The following is a 16,407-nucleotide window of genomic DNA, read 5'->3' on the forward strand; positions in this document are numbered from 1 at the left end:
TTTCGATTTTTTTTTTTTTTTTTTTTCAACGCGCCGGTCCCGAGGAGCTGCGGGCAGGAGTTTTTAGACGAGACCGCGGCTTTGGCCTAGTCCGTGAGGCCAGACGCCGTGGACTAGGCCGAAGCCACGGCCTCCCCTAAAAACTTCTGCCCGCAGCTCCTCGGGACAGACGCTGTGTCGACAAAAAAAAAAAAAAAAAACTCGATTCAAATAGTGAATCGAGTTTTTTTTTTTTTTTTAGGAAAATCGCAGATTTTTTTATTTTTTTTTTTTAAAGAAAATCTCCCAGCCCTAGCTGGCAGGATGTCAAAAAAAGTCCTGCAAGCAGCTTCTTTGCAGCGATGTAGGAGCGGTAAATACACCGATCCTAAAAGCGCCCCTGCCCATTGAAATCAATGGGCAGCGCCGCCAAAACGCCCAACCCTTTTTCGGCCGCTAGCGGGGGTTAAAACCCCCCTGCTGGCGGCCCGAAAAGCTCTTTAAAAACTTAGCTAAAAATAGAGGCACTTTACCGACAACGCCCGGGCGCTGGCAGTGTGAAAGTAATTGTAAACTTATTTTTGGTTAGTCGCCTTACATATGGAAGTCAGGGGGTTAGCATGAAGGCCAGGCAACCAGTATTTTTAGTAGGAGAGCTCAGCAAGGAATATTTCTCTCATAACGGGTGGTCTATCCACAACATACTGTATGATACGGAAATATAAAATACCTTGGTAGTGTGTGTGTGTTGCTTTGCTTGCCTGCTCAGAAGATTGTCCCCGTGGGGTGTGGTCACATGATCATGACATCATCACAGCTGCGGAGACCGTGACCGTCCTGGTGATGCAGTTCCAGAAGTAACAAGGACAGCTCAGTTCCTCTCTTGTAATCCTCCACTCAGCATTTCTTCTGTTCATCTAGTGTCTTCTCTCTGCACCAAATAGAGATCACACTGTTCTACATAAAGCAGAAGATGCTGAACAAGACAACATTTGCTCTGGAAAGTTATATTTAAAAAGGGTGTTGCCAGCTTCTTTTAATAATTATATATGCATCAAACACTTTTGATTACCTGATCAATGAACTTACAAGAAGCCAGTAATTATATAAGACCTCTTTTGGTCTGTTAATACAGTGGGGGAAATAATTATTAGATCCCCCTGCAGATTTGGTAAGTTTGCCCACCTACAAAGAAATGAAGGATCTATAATTGTTATCATAGGTGTATTTTAAATGATAGAGACAGAATATCAACCAAAATCCAGAAAAAAAAAAACACACATGATACAAATGTTATAAATTGAAGTCCAGTGAGTAAAATAAGTATTTGATCCCCTACCGCCCAACAATAATGCTGGCTCCCACAGACTGTCTATAGCAGTGATGGCGAACCTTGGCACCCCAGATGTTTTGGAACTACATTTCCCATGATGCTCATGCACTCTGAAGTGTAGTTGAGCATCATGGGAAATGTAGTTCAAAAACATCTGGGGTGCCAAGGTTCACCATCACTGGTCTATAGTATTTGCTCATGTGGTACACAGATCAGTCCTGTCAATTCGTCAAGAAGGTGCTGCTAACAACAGCTCCTTATGTGTATAAAAGACACCTGTAGACAGAATCTCCTTCTTCTATTCAAACCTCACCATCATGGGCAAGACCAAAGAGCTGTCAAAGGACGTCAGGGAGAAGACTGTAGACCTGCACAAGGCTGGAATGGGCTACAAGACCTTCAGCAAGAAGCTTGGTGAGGAGACAACTGTTGGAGCGATTATTCGCAAATTGAAGAAATACAAAATAACCATCAATTGCCCCCCTGGTCTGGAGCTCCATGCAAGATTTCGCCTCATGGGGTAAGGAGGATCATGAGAAAAAAAGTGAGGGATCAGCCCAGAACTACACGGGAGGAGCTTGTGAATGATATCAAAGCAGTTGGGACCACAGTCACCAAACAAGCCATTGGTGACACAATATGCCGCCATGGATTGAAATCCTGCAGCACCCGCAAGGTCGTTCCCCCTCAAGAAGGACCATGTACAGGCCCGTCTGACGTTTGCCAATGAACATCTAAATGATTCAGAGAAGGATTGGGAGAAGGTGCTGTGGTCAGATGACACCAAAATTGAACTCTTTGGTATTAACTCGACTCACCTGTTTGGAGGAATTAAAATGCTGACTATGACCCTAAGAACACCATCCCTACAGTCAGGCACAGAGGTGGAAACATTATACTTTGGGGCTGTTTCTCCGCTAAAGATACCGGCTGACTTTGCCACATTGAGAGACCAATGGACAGGACCATGTATTGTAAAACATTGCATGAGAACCTTCTTCCCTCAGCCAGAACACCGAAGATGGGTCATGGATGACCTAAAACATACCGCCAAGGCAACAAAGGAGTGGCTCAAGAAGAAGCACATCAAGGTCATGGAGTGGCCTAGTCAGTCTCCAGACCTTAGTCCTATAGAAAATTTATAGAGGGAGCTGAAACTTCGAGTTGCCAAGTGACAGCCACCAAACCTTAAAGAGGAAGTAAATCCTGATGGGTTTTACTTACTCTTTTGCTCCCTGCTCAGTGCTAAACCTTTAGCCTTTCAAGATTAAACATGCAAACGGCATCACAGATGTCATTATACTATATTTATTTATATACGCTCACTTTATTGCTAAAATTACTGTGAAATTCAAGCGGTAGCTGGGTGTAGTAAGATGTCCGCTGCCTTCTTCTGATGCAGGTGTTCTGTCAGATTAGCAAACCTGGTAGCAGTGGAACGCATGCGCAGCTGACAGAACGTCCATTCCGTTACATTATCTAAAGGGTTCGCCAATCTGAAAGAACACCGGTGTTCTATCTGAAACCACTACCCATCAGAAAATGCAACCGAAGTGACGTTCCCTCATGGTCATCTTGGTACACCCTGCACTCTTCCGCAGTCCGATGGCAGCAAGCGGACATATTTTTACACCCCCCGAAGACTTGCATTTCACACTTATTTTTACCAGTAAATCCCGCTTATTTAGTGAAATACAGTATTTGGAAGTCTGTGACACTGTTTTGATGTTTAATTTTAAAAGCAGCGGTGTTCTGTCAGATCAGCAAACCTGTGAGATCAGCAGGCTTGCCGATGCTTTTAGTGCCGGTTTACACAGGGGCGACTTGTCAGGCGACCTAGCCGCCTGACAAGTCGCGTCCCGTTCTGTACTACGGCACCGTTCTAATAGGAGCGACGCAAGCCGCTCCGACTTAGAAAAAGGTTCCTGTAGTATTTTTGGGGCGACTTCAGGCGACTTGCATTGACTTCTATACAGAAGTCGTTTTGCAAGTCGCCGCTGAAGTCGTGTGCAGGTCGCCTCGGTGAGGCGACCTGCAAGTCGTGCCGCCCCTGTGTGAACCGGCACTTACATTTCAACATCAAAACAGTGCCACGGACTTCCAAATACTGTATTCCACTAAAAAAGCGGAATTTACTGGTTAAAATTAAGTGTGAGATGCAAGTCTTCGGTGGGTGTAAAAAGATGTCTGCTTTGCCGCCTTCTGACTGTAGGCTTACTGTGGACAAGTGCGGGGTGTTCCAAGATGGCTGCCACAGAACGTCACTTCCGTTGCCGTTTCTGATGGGTAGCGGTATTCTGATAGAACGCCGGCTCTAAAAACAAAAAACAAAACAAAAACATATGGTACCTGCAGGCATCATCCCGGGATAACCAGCAAAGGCCCAGCGACATACCAGAAGTGGTTAAACTCGGGCTAAAGAGTTTGACAGGTGGCACCACCCGCCACACTCACCCCATGAGACCAATGGGGCCAAACCGTAACCGTGACCAGACGCTGGGCTCACAGTTGCGGTCCTCCGGATTGCTTTCAAAGGGCAGTGAACACACCACCTATCTGAAAGGGACAATAAAGGGTAACTGAAGACACTAGTTCCAGTGACAACCAGGGATTCCCTTCACTGTGCAGGGATTTCCTCTCACTTCCTGTTTTGGTTTTGGGACAGGAAGTGAATGTAAATTCCCTCCCCCCAATGGGATACAAATGGCAAAAAGAAACCTGACAGGGGTTAGAACCCTCCCTTATGCTATCCAAAATGATATATAAAAAAAGTTGACCTTTAGTTCTAGTTTAACCACTTATGGACCGCCCGCCATCATTATATGGTGGCTGTTTGATAGCTGCCATAACCGCGGTATATTTTTAAACAGCGGGCGGTCCGTCAACAGATAAAAGTGGTCTCTGCGGGGGATTCGCCACAAGATCACTTTTATCGGCGGTGGGACAGGTGCCCCGCCCATCCCTGGTGGTTTCCGACGCTTACCGGAGATGATAGGGGTCCTTTCCCCTCAGAGACACAGAGTCGAGGGAGGGAAAGATGACCCCCACTCCGCTCCATAACACTGGATGACGGAAGCGACGTCAAACGTCAATTCTACCCAATGCTCTCAAAGGGGACATTTTTTTTATTGGAAAAAAAAAAAAACTAATTTTTATTTATTTTTTGCTTTTAAGTGTAAATATGAGATCTGAGGTCTTGTTGACCCCCCAGATCTCATATTTAAAGCGGGGGTCCACCTACATCATCTAAAAAAAAAAAAATATTAAAAGCCAGCAGCTACAAATTCTGCAGCTGCTGACTTTTAATACATGGCCACTTACCTGTCCCAGAGTCCAGCGCTGTTGGCGGGGGACGCCGAGAACCCGCTCGGTTCTCGGCAGCTGCCGCCGCCATCCTAGGTGAGGGAGTCAGGAAGTGAAGCGTTGCGGCTTCACTTCCCGGTTCCCTACTGCGCATGCGCGAGTCGCGCTGCGCGTCCCAAGTGGTCCCCGCTCTCTCTCCTGGGAGCTGTGTGTTTCCCAGCAGACAGCGCGGTCGGGACGGGAAGAGGCATAGACTCCCATGGGAGTGTATGCCGGAAGTGGGTGCAAATACCTGTCTTAGACAGGTATCTGCACCCCCCTCCCCCCTGAAAGGTGGCAAATGTGACACCGGAGGGGGGGAGGGTTCCAAAAAGCGGAAGTTCCATTTTTGTGTGGAACTCCGCTTTAAGAGGTCCTGTCATGCTGATTTCTATTACAAGGGATGTTTACATTCCTTGTAATAGGAATAAAAGTGACCCAAATTTTTTTTTTAAAAAAAGACAGTGTACAAATAAAAAATAAATAAGAAAAAATGTTTTTTTTAAAGCGCCCCGTCCCGCAGCGAAGGCATACGTAAGTCGCGCCTGCATATGAAAACCACACATGTGAGGTATCAACGCGATCGTTACAGCGAGTGCAATAATACTAGTACTAGACCTCCTCCGTAACTCAAAACTGGTAACCTGTGGAAAATTTTAAACGTCGCCTATGGAGATTTTTAAGGATCAAAGTTTGTCGCCATCCGCGAGCGGGCGCAATTTTGAAGCGTGACATGTTGGGCATCAATTTATTAAATTATCTTTCACAAGAAAATGTTTCACATTATCTTTCATAGAAAAAAAATTGGGCTAACTTTACTGTTGCTTTATTTTTTAACCACTTACTGGGCACTTACACCCCCCTCCTTGCCCAGACCAATTTTTAGCTTTCAGTGCTGTTACACTTTGAATGACAATTGCGCGGTCATGCTCAATGTACTTGAATGAAATTTTTATCATTTTTTTCACACAAATGGAGCTTTCTTTTGGTGGTATTTAATCACCACTTGGGTTTTTATTTTTTGCAAAACAAACAAAAAAAACAGAAATAGAAAAAAAAAAAAAAAAAGTTTCATAGTTTGTTATAAAATTTGGCAAACAGGTAATTTTTCTCCTTCATTGATATTCGCTGATGAGGCTGCACTGATGGGCACAGTAAAGGCGACACTGATAGGCACAGAAAAGGCGACACTGATGGGCACAGATAAGGCGACACTGACGGGCACAGATAAGGCGACACTGACGGGCACAGATAAGGCGACACTGACGGGCACAGATAAGGCGACACTGACGGGCACAGATAAGGCGACACTGACGGGCACAGATAAGGCGACACTGACGGGCACAGATAAGGCGACACTGACGGGCACAGATAAGGCGACACTGACGGGCACAGATAAGTCGACACTGATGGGCACAGATAAGGCAACACTGATGGGCACAGATAAGGCGACACTGATGGGCACAGATAAGGCGACACTGATGGGCACAGATAAGGCGACACTGATGGGCACAGATAAGGCGACACTGATGGGCACAGATAAGGCGACACTGATGGGCACAGATAAGGCGACACTGATGGGCACAGATAAGGCGACACTGATGGGCACAGATAAGGCGACACTGATGGGCACAGATAAGGCGACACTGATGGGCACAGATAAGGCGACACTGATGGGCACAGATAAGGCGACACTGATGGGCACAGATAAGGCGACACTGATGGGCACAAATAAGTCGACACTGATGGGCACAAATAAGGCGACACTGATGGGCACAGATAAGGCAACACTAATGGGCACAGATAAGGCGACACTGATGGGCACAAATAAGTCGACACTGACGGGCACAGATAAGGCGACACTGACGGGCACAAATAAGTCGACACTGACGGGCACAAATAAGTCGACACTGACGGGCACAAATAAGTCGACACTGATGGGCACAGATAAGGCAACACTGATGGGCACAGATAAGGCAACACTGATGGGCACAGATAAGGCAACACTGATGGGCACAGATAAGGCAACACTGATGGGCAGCGATAAGGCGACACTGATGGGCAGCGATAAGGCGACACTGATGGGCACAGATAAGGCGACACTGATGGGCACAGATAAGGCGACACTGATGGGCACAGATAAGGCGACACTGATGGGCACAAATAAGGCGACACTGATGGGCACAAATAAGGCGACACTGATGGGCACAGATAAGGCAACACTAATGGGCACAGATAAGGCGACACTGATGGGCACAAATAAGTCGACACTGATGGGCACAGATAAGGCGACACTGATGGGCACAGATAAGGCGACACTGATGGGCAGCAATAAGGCGACACTGATGGGCAGCGATAAGGCGACACTGATGGGCACAGATAAGGCGATACTGAGGGGCACTGATGAGTGACACTGATGGGTGACATTTATAGGTGGCACTGTGGACACTGATGGGTGGCGTTAGTGGGCACTGGTAGGCAGCACTGGTGGGCACAGAAGCCTCTGCAGAGGCTCTCCATGATCGGGACTGATGTCCCTCTCACAGCCGCCGGTGATCGGCTTTTTTTTTTTTTTTTCTCGCGTGAGGAGAAAAAATAATCGATTATCGGCTCTGTTTACATCACATGATCCGCTGATCAGGTGGTAATGTATCGACCACTTACTCCGATCTGCGATCAGCCGAGTCTCATAGACTCGCTGATCACAGAGCGGGGCGCGCAGGCCTGCTTGAGCACGGGAGAACGTCTATGGACGTCCTACTGACAAAGTAGGTCCGCGCTGCAGCCGTCTTTCGGCTATAGCGCGGACGGGAGGTGGTTAATTTAAGAAAAAAAAAAAAGTGCATTTTTTTTGTAAATTGCGCTTGTGAGATCGCTGCGCGAATACGGTGTGACATAAAGTATTACAACGACCGCCAGATGTTTTGGAACTACGTTTCCCATCATGCTCATGCACTCTGCAGTGTAGTTGAGCATCATGGGTAATGTAGTTCAAAAGCATCTGGGGTGCCAAGGTTCATCAGCACTGTCCTAGGGTGTCTGAAAAAAAAATGTATATGTGTATATATATATATATATATATATATATATATATATATATATAATGTTTGGGGTTCTAATAATTTTCTATAAAAAAAAAAAGATTTTACCTTGTGAACAAGTTTGAAAAATAGGCGTGGTTAACGTTGTCATGAGAGTGAGAACACTTCCAATGGGGACACCACCAGTGTAAGAGGGGACCCCCTCCCCCCACACTCTGGGGGACTTCCTGTGGTGTCCCTGGGACAGGAAGTGAAGGGAAACCCCTCTATGGTATACAGACAGTACAGAACACCCCGGCAGGAACTTTAACCCTTAAATACTCCATCCGAATCTACAAAATACAAGTGTTTGTCTCTCCATACAGTTTATTCCGCCCCCACACACTGCACCTGTCACCTCCTACTGCACTACAAGTCCCAGCAATGCTGCCAGCCCTGAGTGGTGTCTGTGATCAGTGACGTCATGGACAAGTTCTATAAGAGGGACCCGAGTAGTTCTGACACCCCACCCCCCCACGCTTCCTCCTCACCTCTCCCGGAATCCTCCGACACTTCTCGCGAGAACTCGCCCCCCCCCGCGCGCTCACACACACACAAGTGATTCAATGTAGGGGGCGCGCGGCAACGCACGGAGACGCGCCGGAGCGCGTGCACGCCGTTGTAGTATCTGGGAGGAGGAGGGGGAGGGACTGAGGTTTTCACCTGTATTACAGTCATGTTCACCTCTCCAACGTATTCCTAACCACACCCCGCCGGGCGCTCCAGCATTTCCATTGGTCACAAATCACACTTTTCTACGGATTGCTCTTACTAGGTCATGTGACCACTCCGCTTTGGTTTCTGAAGTTTTCTCCCAAATCCTGGAAATGGGAACAGCCCAGATGTGACCAGCAGGGGGCGCTTTATGTCAGGGAGGATGAAGTGTGGTGGGGGTATTGGGGATGCAGAGTGAGCTGTAATGAGGGTGCAGTGTGGGGTGTGCAGGGTAAGGGTGGAGGGACACAGGGTGAGATGTAATACAGATGGCTACAGAGAGAGCATATTGGGGAATTCTGGGAGTGATGTGTAATAGGAGGTGTGGGGTGTGCAAAGTGTTGTATTGGGGGTGCAGAGAGTTGGGTAATGGGGGTGCAGAGTATCCGGGATGCAGAGAGGTTGGGGAAATGGGGGGGCAGGGTGTAGAATGGTGGGGTATTGGGGATGCAGAGAGGTGGGAGGGGGAAAGAAAGTAGGGGTATTGGGAATGCAGAGTGTTGGGGTATAGGGGGTGCAGAGAGTTGGGTATATGGGGTGTAGAGTGTTGGGGTATGATGGTTGCAGTGTTTTAGGGTATAGGGGATGCAGAGTGTTGGGGATTCAGAGAGTTTGGGTATAGGGGGTGCAGACAGTTGGGTATAGGGGGTGTACAGTGTTGGGGTATTGGGAATGCAGAGAGGTGGGGTAATTGGGGGGAAGGAAGTTGGGGTATTGGGGATGCAGAGAGTTGGGTATGGGGGTGCAGATTATTGGGGATGCAGAGAGGTTGGGGAAATGGGGGGGGGGGAATTGGGGGTGCATAATGTTGGGGTATTGGGGGTGCAGAAAGGTTGGGTAATGGGGGTGCAGATTATTGGGGATGCAGAGAGGTTGGGGAAATGGGGGGGGGAATTGGGGGTGCATAATGTTGGGGTATTGGGGATGCAGAGAAGTGGGGTATTGGGGGTACAGAATGTTGGGGTATTGGGGGTGCAGAGAGGTGTGGTATTGGGGGTTCAGAATGTTGGGGTATTGGGGGTGCAGAGAGGTGGGGTTGCAGAGGGTGCAGAGTGTTGGTGTATTGGGGATGCAGAGATGTGGGGTATTGGGGGTGCAGAGAGGTGGGGTTGCAGAGGGTGCAGTATGTTGAAGTATTGGGGGTGCAGAGTGTTGGTATATTTGGGTTGCAGGGGGTGAAGAGTGTTGGGGTAAAAGGGCAGGGCTGCTGACAAGGCAGTACAGCCAGCCCTCCTGTACCAGGCCCATGCCCCAGCAGTTCAAAAGGGGGCCCAGGCACCTTATGAGTGGGAGGGCCGGCTGTACTGCCTTATTGCAGACACTGATCCTCTTGTACCTCCCCCATTAGTGCTGCCGGATCATCTTCTTCTTTCTCCCTCTGGCTGCACAGCAAGGGGATCAGTTCTAGAATTTGTGCCCCCATCCCCCTGCTGCCAACCCCCCACTAACACGGCAGTTACAAAAATGTAAAATAAACAAATAAAAAAAAACTTAAATTCTAAAAAAAAAAAAAATTTAAATTTAAATTCTAAAAAATAATAAAAAAAAAAATTAGGGACTCATTAACATATCCTTTGCGCTCTATCATTTCTGCCATGGCTGCAAAGCCACTGCCTCTGTTGCTAAAGGGGGTAGCGGTTGGTGCGTGCAGCTCAACCATAGCAGGTGGCAGGTGTGGGGGTGGCCCTGAATGCACACTGTGTTGGGGATTATACAGCCGCACACACACACACACCTGTCAAATTAGGACCTGCGGCTGTGTTCATACAGCTACTGCATCCCCATAGGGTAACAAAAGCTGCCTGCACACAGCTCCAGCCACATAAAAAAACATTGACTCACATTGTACAGGCCACAGCACCAGCCCCAAGACCTCATTCACATACAGAGCTTTTGCTGGAGTTTTGTTGTGTTTGTGTCTACTAATAATGATTTTAGTGTGTTTTTAGCGAAAATGTAATTTGATATATGTGAAGAGGGGGGGGGGACATATGTATAGCCGTGGCCATAAGATTTGAGAATGACACAGATATTATTTTTCACAAAGCCTGCTGCTTTGGTGTTTTAAGATCTTCTTGTCAGATGTTATTATGGTATACTAAAATATAATTACAAACATTTCATAAATGTCAGGCCTTTATTGACAATGACATTAAAGAGGAAGTAAACCCCTGATGGGTTTACTTCCTCTTTGTTTCCCTGCAAAGGTAAAGCATAATGGGCTACTATGCATCGCATAGTAGCCCATTAAGTGTCACTTACCTGACACAGGAGCCTGCAATGTCACCGCTGTCCCCTCTGCTACGGAGCGTCCATCTTCTTTCTGGGTATCGTGGCTCCGGCACTGTGATTGGCCGGAGCCGCGATGACGTCACTCCCGCGCATACGCACGGGAGCCGCCACTAACGGCATATCGCCGTCAGCAGCGGCATGCTCAGTGCGCCTGCGCGCCGCTGTCTACGGCGCATGCACCGTAGACAGCGGTGCCTGTCTTTTTGCAAATATCTCCTAAACCGTGTAGGTTTAGGAGATATTTCTTGGACCTACAGGTAAGCCTTAATCTAGGCTTACCTGTAGGTCAAAGTGGTCTGTAAGGGTTTATGCAAAGAGTCAATATTTGCAGTGTTGACCCATCTCTTTCAAGACCTCTGCAATTCTCCCTGGCATGTTGTCAATCAACTTCTGGGCCACATCCTGACTTATGGCAGCCTATTCTTGTATAATCAATGCTTGAAGTTTGTCAGAATTTGTTTTTTTTTGTTCATCTACCTCTTAAAGATTGGCCACAAGTTCTCAATGGGATTAAGGTCTGGGGAGTTTCCTGGCCATGGACCCAAAATGTCAATGTTTTGTTCCCCAAGCCACTTGGTTATCACTTTTGCCTTATGGCAAGCTGCTCCATCATGCTGGAAAAGGCATTGTTCGTCACCAAACTGTTCTTGTATGGTTGGGAGAAGTTGCTTTCGGAGGATGTTTTTGTACAATTTTTTATTCATGGCTGTGTTCTTAGACAAAATGGTGAGTGAGCCCACTCCCTTGGCTGAGAAGCAACCTCACACATGAATGGTCTCAGGATGCCCTACTGTTGGCATGACACAGGACTGATGGTAGCGCTCACCTTTTCTTCTCCGAACAAGGTTTTTTCTGGATGCCCCAAACAATCGGAAAGGGGATTCATCAGAGAAAATTTCTTTACCCCAGTCCTCAGCAGTCCAACCTCTGTAGCTTTTTTTTTTTTTCCATAAAAGTTTTTATTGAGGCGATTGTACATACAGCTTTTACATTTTGTTTAACATATATAACAAACAAAAGAAGCTTCCATGGTGTATACAAAAATACATAGTCTTATATCCAAAGTCATGGAAAATCGAACAATATGTTTTATTTGTAACCCAACCTCTGTAGCTTTTACAGAATATCAGTTTGTCCCTGATGTTTTTCCAGGAGAAAACTGGCTTCTTTGCTGTCCTTGACACCAGGCCATCCTCAAAGCCTTCTCCTCACTGTGCTTGTAGATCTAATCATATCTGCCTGCTGCCATTCCTGAGCAAGCTCCATGGGCGTCACCAGGGTGGGGCCTGAGGAGGCCATGACTCCCCCAATTTTACTGTGTCCCCCCCCCCCCATGTTCCTCCCCCAAGTTAAGTACTGTCTGAATGTCAGTTACCATAATAACCGAATAGCCGCCTGCGGCTGTCCGAGTGCAGACAGTCCGCCCGCTTGAATGACTCACTAGTATGACTGTCAGTCTCTGAGCCAGTAAGCGGGGCTAGCTATTAGCCCAGGTGACGCCGCACGACAGCCTCCGTCCGCTGCTGTTGTTTATGGGAGTTGTAGTGTAGTCCGCTGCGAGGCGGCGGCTGTGTGCTCAAGCTCCCTGCTCCTGCTCCCGGGGGGGTGGAGTCAGTCTAAGGAGAGGAGAGCAGCGCAGCCCGCCTGAGCCTGCGTGCTACAACAACTCTCATCGCGGTCAGATATTGCCTGGACACCACATCACGTGGCTGGCCTGGGCGCACCTGGTGGCTGCAGTAAAGAGTACTGTGGAGTGGAGTGGAGACCCTAGCCAGGAGCAACATCACTGACCATGACCGACCCCTACGAGCCACGACTGGAGGAAGCAGCAATGCAAGGAGGAAGGAGAAGGTGGAAGAGAGAGGAGGACCCGTCCTGTCCTGCTGACAGTGCTGAGCTCTGAGTCTGCCGAACAAGGTGGGAGACCCTGACAGACACCCCCCCACAGGATCGATCTCCCCCCCATACACCTGACCTCAACTATCTTGCACATCATGGCCTCCTGTGATTCCTGCTGGGGTGCATTCTATTCTTGAATTTATTTTTTAATAAAAATGTGTGTATATGTGTATATATATATTTGCGTTTTTATGGTTGGCCCCCCTACTTTTGTCCTTGTCCCCCCATGTGCCCCCCCCTAAATATGAAAGCTAGAGATGCCACTGTCCAGTGGGGGTATAAGTAACACCCAACACTCCCTGGGCTCCTCCCATATATAATCATGGATAGGAAACCAGCACTAATTGTTGCCTGGAAAAGTAAAGGGGGTGGTGAGTTCAAAGAGAAAGAAAACACACCATACAGGGAAAAAAAATAGAAAGGTGAAAAATCGCATGAGGGTCATGCAATTTCACAAAAAAGAGAGAAGGGTGATAAAAAGCAGGGGAGTGTGCGAGAGGTAAAAGAGCACCCACAAAAGTGGACTAACAGGACCAGAAAGTGAAAAGTGGGATGCAGAAGGAATGATATGGGGGAAAGGTAGCCTACCAACCAAAAAGGGAGGTAGGCTGTGTATAGTGTCTAAAGGAAGAAGCAGAAGCCAAATGCTAGAACCATCCAAAGATGGCGCCTAGAGGGGCATCGCCGCGAAAGTCCCATCAACGTCACACATATGCGAGCAAAGGGAAGGGGAGACGCCATCACCAATGCGGAAGAGCCACCTGGTGGTTTGACACCAAACCGGGTCCCATAGCGCTCGTAGGTAGAATAATCGTCGGCAAATGCAGCGCCACAGAAACTGATGCCGGCGTAGAAAGTGTGATGTCGGCACGCAATACGCGTGCACCCCCCCCTGCAGGAAGACAGGGAGGGAACGCCCGCAGTGCGCGTCGCAGCTCCCGGATCAGAGGAAAACCAAGACAGGGACAGCATAGACCACATCAAGACCGCCACCAAGCACACACAACCCTGAAGGATCCTATAGGGGAAAGGGGGATTAAAAAATTGTTTTTGGTGTATATAAAGGGCCATAAATTTTTTAAATGATGGTATCATAAAAAAAGAATAAAAAATATAAATACAGCATGAAATAATTACAAAGCAGGAACATGATGGTTAGAATGCATTCTATGCATTAAGATAAAAAGTCTTCTGTGTGCAGCAACCCCCCTAATACTTACCTGAGGTTCCTCTCTGTCCAGCGATGTCCACGAGTGTCTCAGCCATCCGAGATTCTCGCTCCCTGATTGGCTGAGACATTGGCTGCCACTGCTGTCAATCAAAGTCAGCTAGCCAATCAGGAGAGAGAGGGTCCAGGCTGGGGTGGGTCTCCATGTCTGAATGGACACAGGGAGCTGTGACTCGGCTCAGGTGCCCCCACAGCAAGTTTATGGCCATAGGGTTCGTGGTCAGTAGGAGGAGGAGTAGTGCCCCTATTAGTATGAGGAATAGTATTATACTGTATAGTATAGTCATTGGTATCAGTGGAAGAAATAGTGCCTCCCTGTTGGTGTCAGTGGGAGGAATAGTGCTCCATATCAGTGGGAGGAATAGTACCCCAACGGTCGGATAAAGGCTAGCAAAGGGCCACATCTGTCCATCAGGCCACAGTTTGGGGCCACTGCTATTCTAGATCAGTTGGAAAAACCCCCAAGCAATGTTTTGAGTCCTCACTGAATCAGAGGATGTAACTGAGTCTGATTTTACCCCCCCCCCCAATATAAAAACAAATCAAGTAAATTTCTTTCCTTCTCCAACTCCAATGTAAAACTATTTGTGGAAAGAGTAACCCAAGATATCCAGAAAGTACATGCAACACAAAATAACTAAACACACACACAAAGAGTAGCCTTCAATCAATTGAAAGCCAGGCAAGACATAATTATAAAACCGTCAGATAAGGGTGGCAACCTTGTCACACACAATTGATGGCTGTATGACAATGTGTCACAGAATTTAAAAAAAATCCATCATGGTACCAGAAAATACCAGCTTCCACAATTGTAGACTATCGAAAGGAATTTTTCAATATCATAGACAGGGCTTACTTTATTTACTCTATTACCAAAAATACCAGAGGATTTTTAAAAGTAAATCACCCAGTAACCCCCACGTTCTATGGCCTACTAAAAACCCACAAATCCCTTTCAGATTCAACCGAGAGACCCATAATTTCAGGCATTGGCTGTTTAACATACAAAGCCAAATCCCTCATTGATTATCTACGACCACACGTGGAGAGCCTTTCGACATATCTCAAAGATACAATTCATCTACTTACTATCTTGGAGGGACTATCGGTCCCCATGAATACAATTTTGGCCTCCATTAATATGGAGGCCTTGTATTCAAGCATCGCCCATACTAGGGGAATCTCTGTTACAGCAACATTCCTGAGTGAGAGGTACATAGGAGCCACACGCTTCTCCCCCCGAAAGATACCCAATCCCCCCGAAAGGTGCCAATTGTGACAGCAGAGGGGGAGGAGGCAGACAAGCAGAGTTTCCCCTTTTGGGTGGAAATCCACTTTAATATAGCCTTCTGGCACTTTTTAAAGATTCCCCCTTATATGCTAGACCTCCTCCCTCTAATTGGCACCCCAACCAGCCAATCTGGAGTAGGGTGGCACCTAACCCTTACAAGCACTAAAGAACAATGCAAACATAGGGATTAAAGGATAAATTCACATTTGTACAAAAAATAATAAATGCACATCTTTTTACAGGTAAAAAAATTTGAATCTATTATTTTTTATATCAGGAGCATGTAAAGCATTGTACCAGCGATCAGGAGATTGTTAATGCCATGCAGGTCTCCTGCACACTGTCAACACCGGGCGGGGGGGGGGCGGCTTATTTTACTCCCACTGAAACCATCAATGAGACTTATTTTACTCCTACTTGTCGCTGGCCTTGACAAGTTTGTAGCAAGTATAATCAGAATGAAAACTGTACTCCTGATCTGCATACTTGGTTGAGTGAGGTATTCAAAGTATTGAAGCCAGTAGATCAGAATTGTAGGCAGGTGTTAATATGGAGTCCTTGTGGTTTGAACTTAAAAGGGACAAATGGTAAACTAATTGTGGGGGTATGCTATAGGACCCCTAACCTTAAGGATGAGGATGAGACTCATCTCCTTTAACAGTTAGAGTCAGCAGGGAGGCAGGGCAATGTTATAATCATAGGGGACTTATCAGTTATCCCAATATTGATCTCAATATTGATTGGGCAGATGGAACTGAAAACTCATCTAAGGCAAATTTTTTTCTCGAACATGACGCAAGACAATTTAACAAGTCAAACGGTGAAAGCCACAACTAAAAATAATCCTCTGCTGGAGCAAAACAGAGCAGATTACAAATGTGGAAGTAGGGATAACTTAGAAAAAAGTGATCACCGAGTAAATACATTTGTTATCAATTTTATGAAAGGGAGACACGGGGAAGAATAAGAACACCAAATTTCAAAAGAGTGAACTTTACTAAGCTGTGCTCTATACTACATCACATCAAATGGGATCAAATTCTTGAAACAAAGAACACTGAAGAGAAGTGAGAGTGCTTTAAGGACATATTAAATGGTGACATTTGTCAGTGCATTACATTTGGAAACAAATTTAAAAGAACAAAAGTCAAACCTGGGTGGCAAAATATGAATGTAAAAAGGCACATACAGTGGTAGCTCGGTTCACGAACTTACTTTGTGAAACGACTCTGGTCACAAGCCGAAT

General features: G+C 46.8%; 1 protein-coding gene across 1 annotated transcript in view; it reads right to left on the reverse strand.

Annotated features, from left to right (window-relative positions):
- The window catches only part of LOC141126957 (phosphatidylinositol-3,5-bisphosphate 3-phosphatase MTMR2-like), a 90,924-nt gene extending 82,612 nt beyond the window's left edge, over nucleotides 1-8,312 (reverse strand). The window contains exons 1-2 of the mRNA XM_073613042.1: nucleotides 8,226-8,312; nucleotides 710-910 (exon numbers count right to left, since the gene is read on the reverse strand). The gene's annotated coding sequence lies outside the window, so the exon portion shown is untranslated. The remainder of the gene's footprint in view (nucleotides 1-709; nucleotides 911-8,225) is intronic.
- Nucleotides 8,313-16,407: the final 8,095 nt, after the last annotated feature.

This window comes from Aquarana catesbeiana, linkage group LG02 (genome assembly GCF_042186555.1).
Source record: "Aquarana catesbeiana isolate 2022-GZ linkage group LG02, ASM4218655v1, whole genome shotgun sequence".
NCBI lineage: Eukaryota > Metazoa > Chordata > Amphibia > Anura > Ranidae > Aquarana > Aquarana catesbeiana.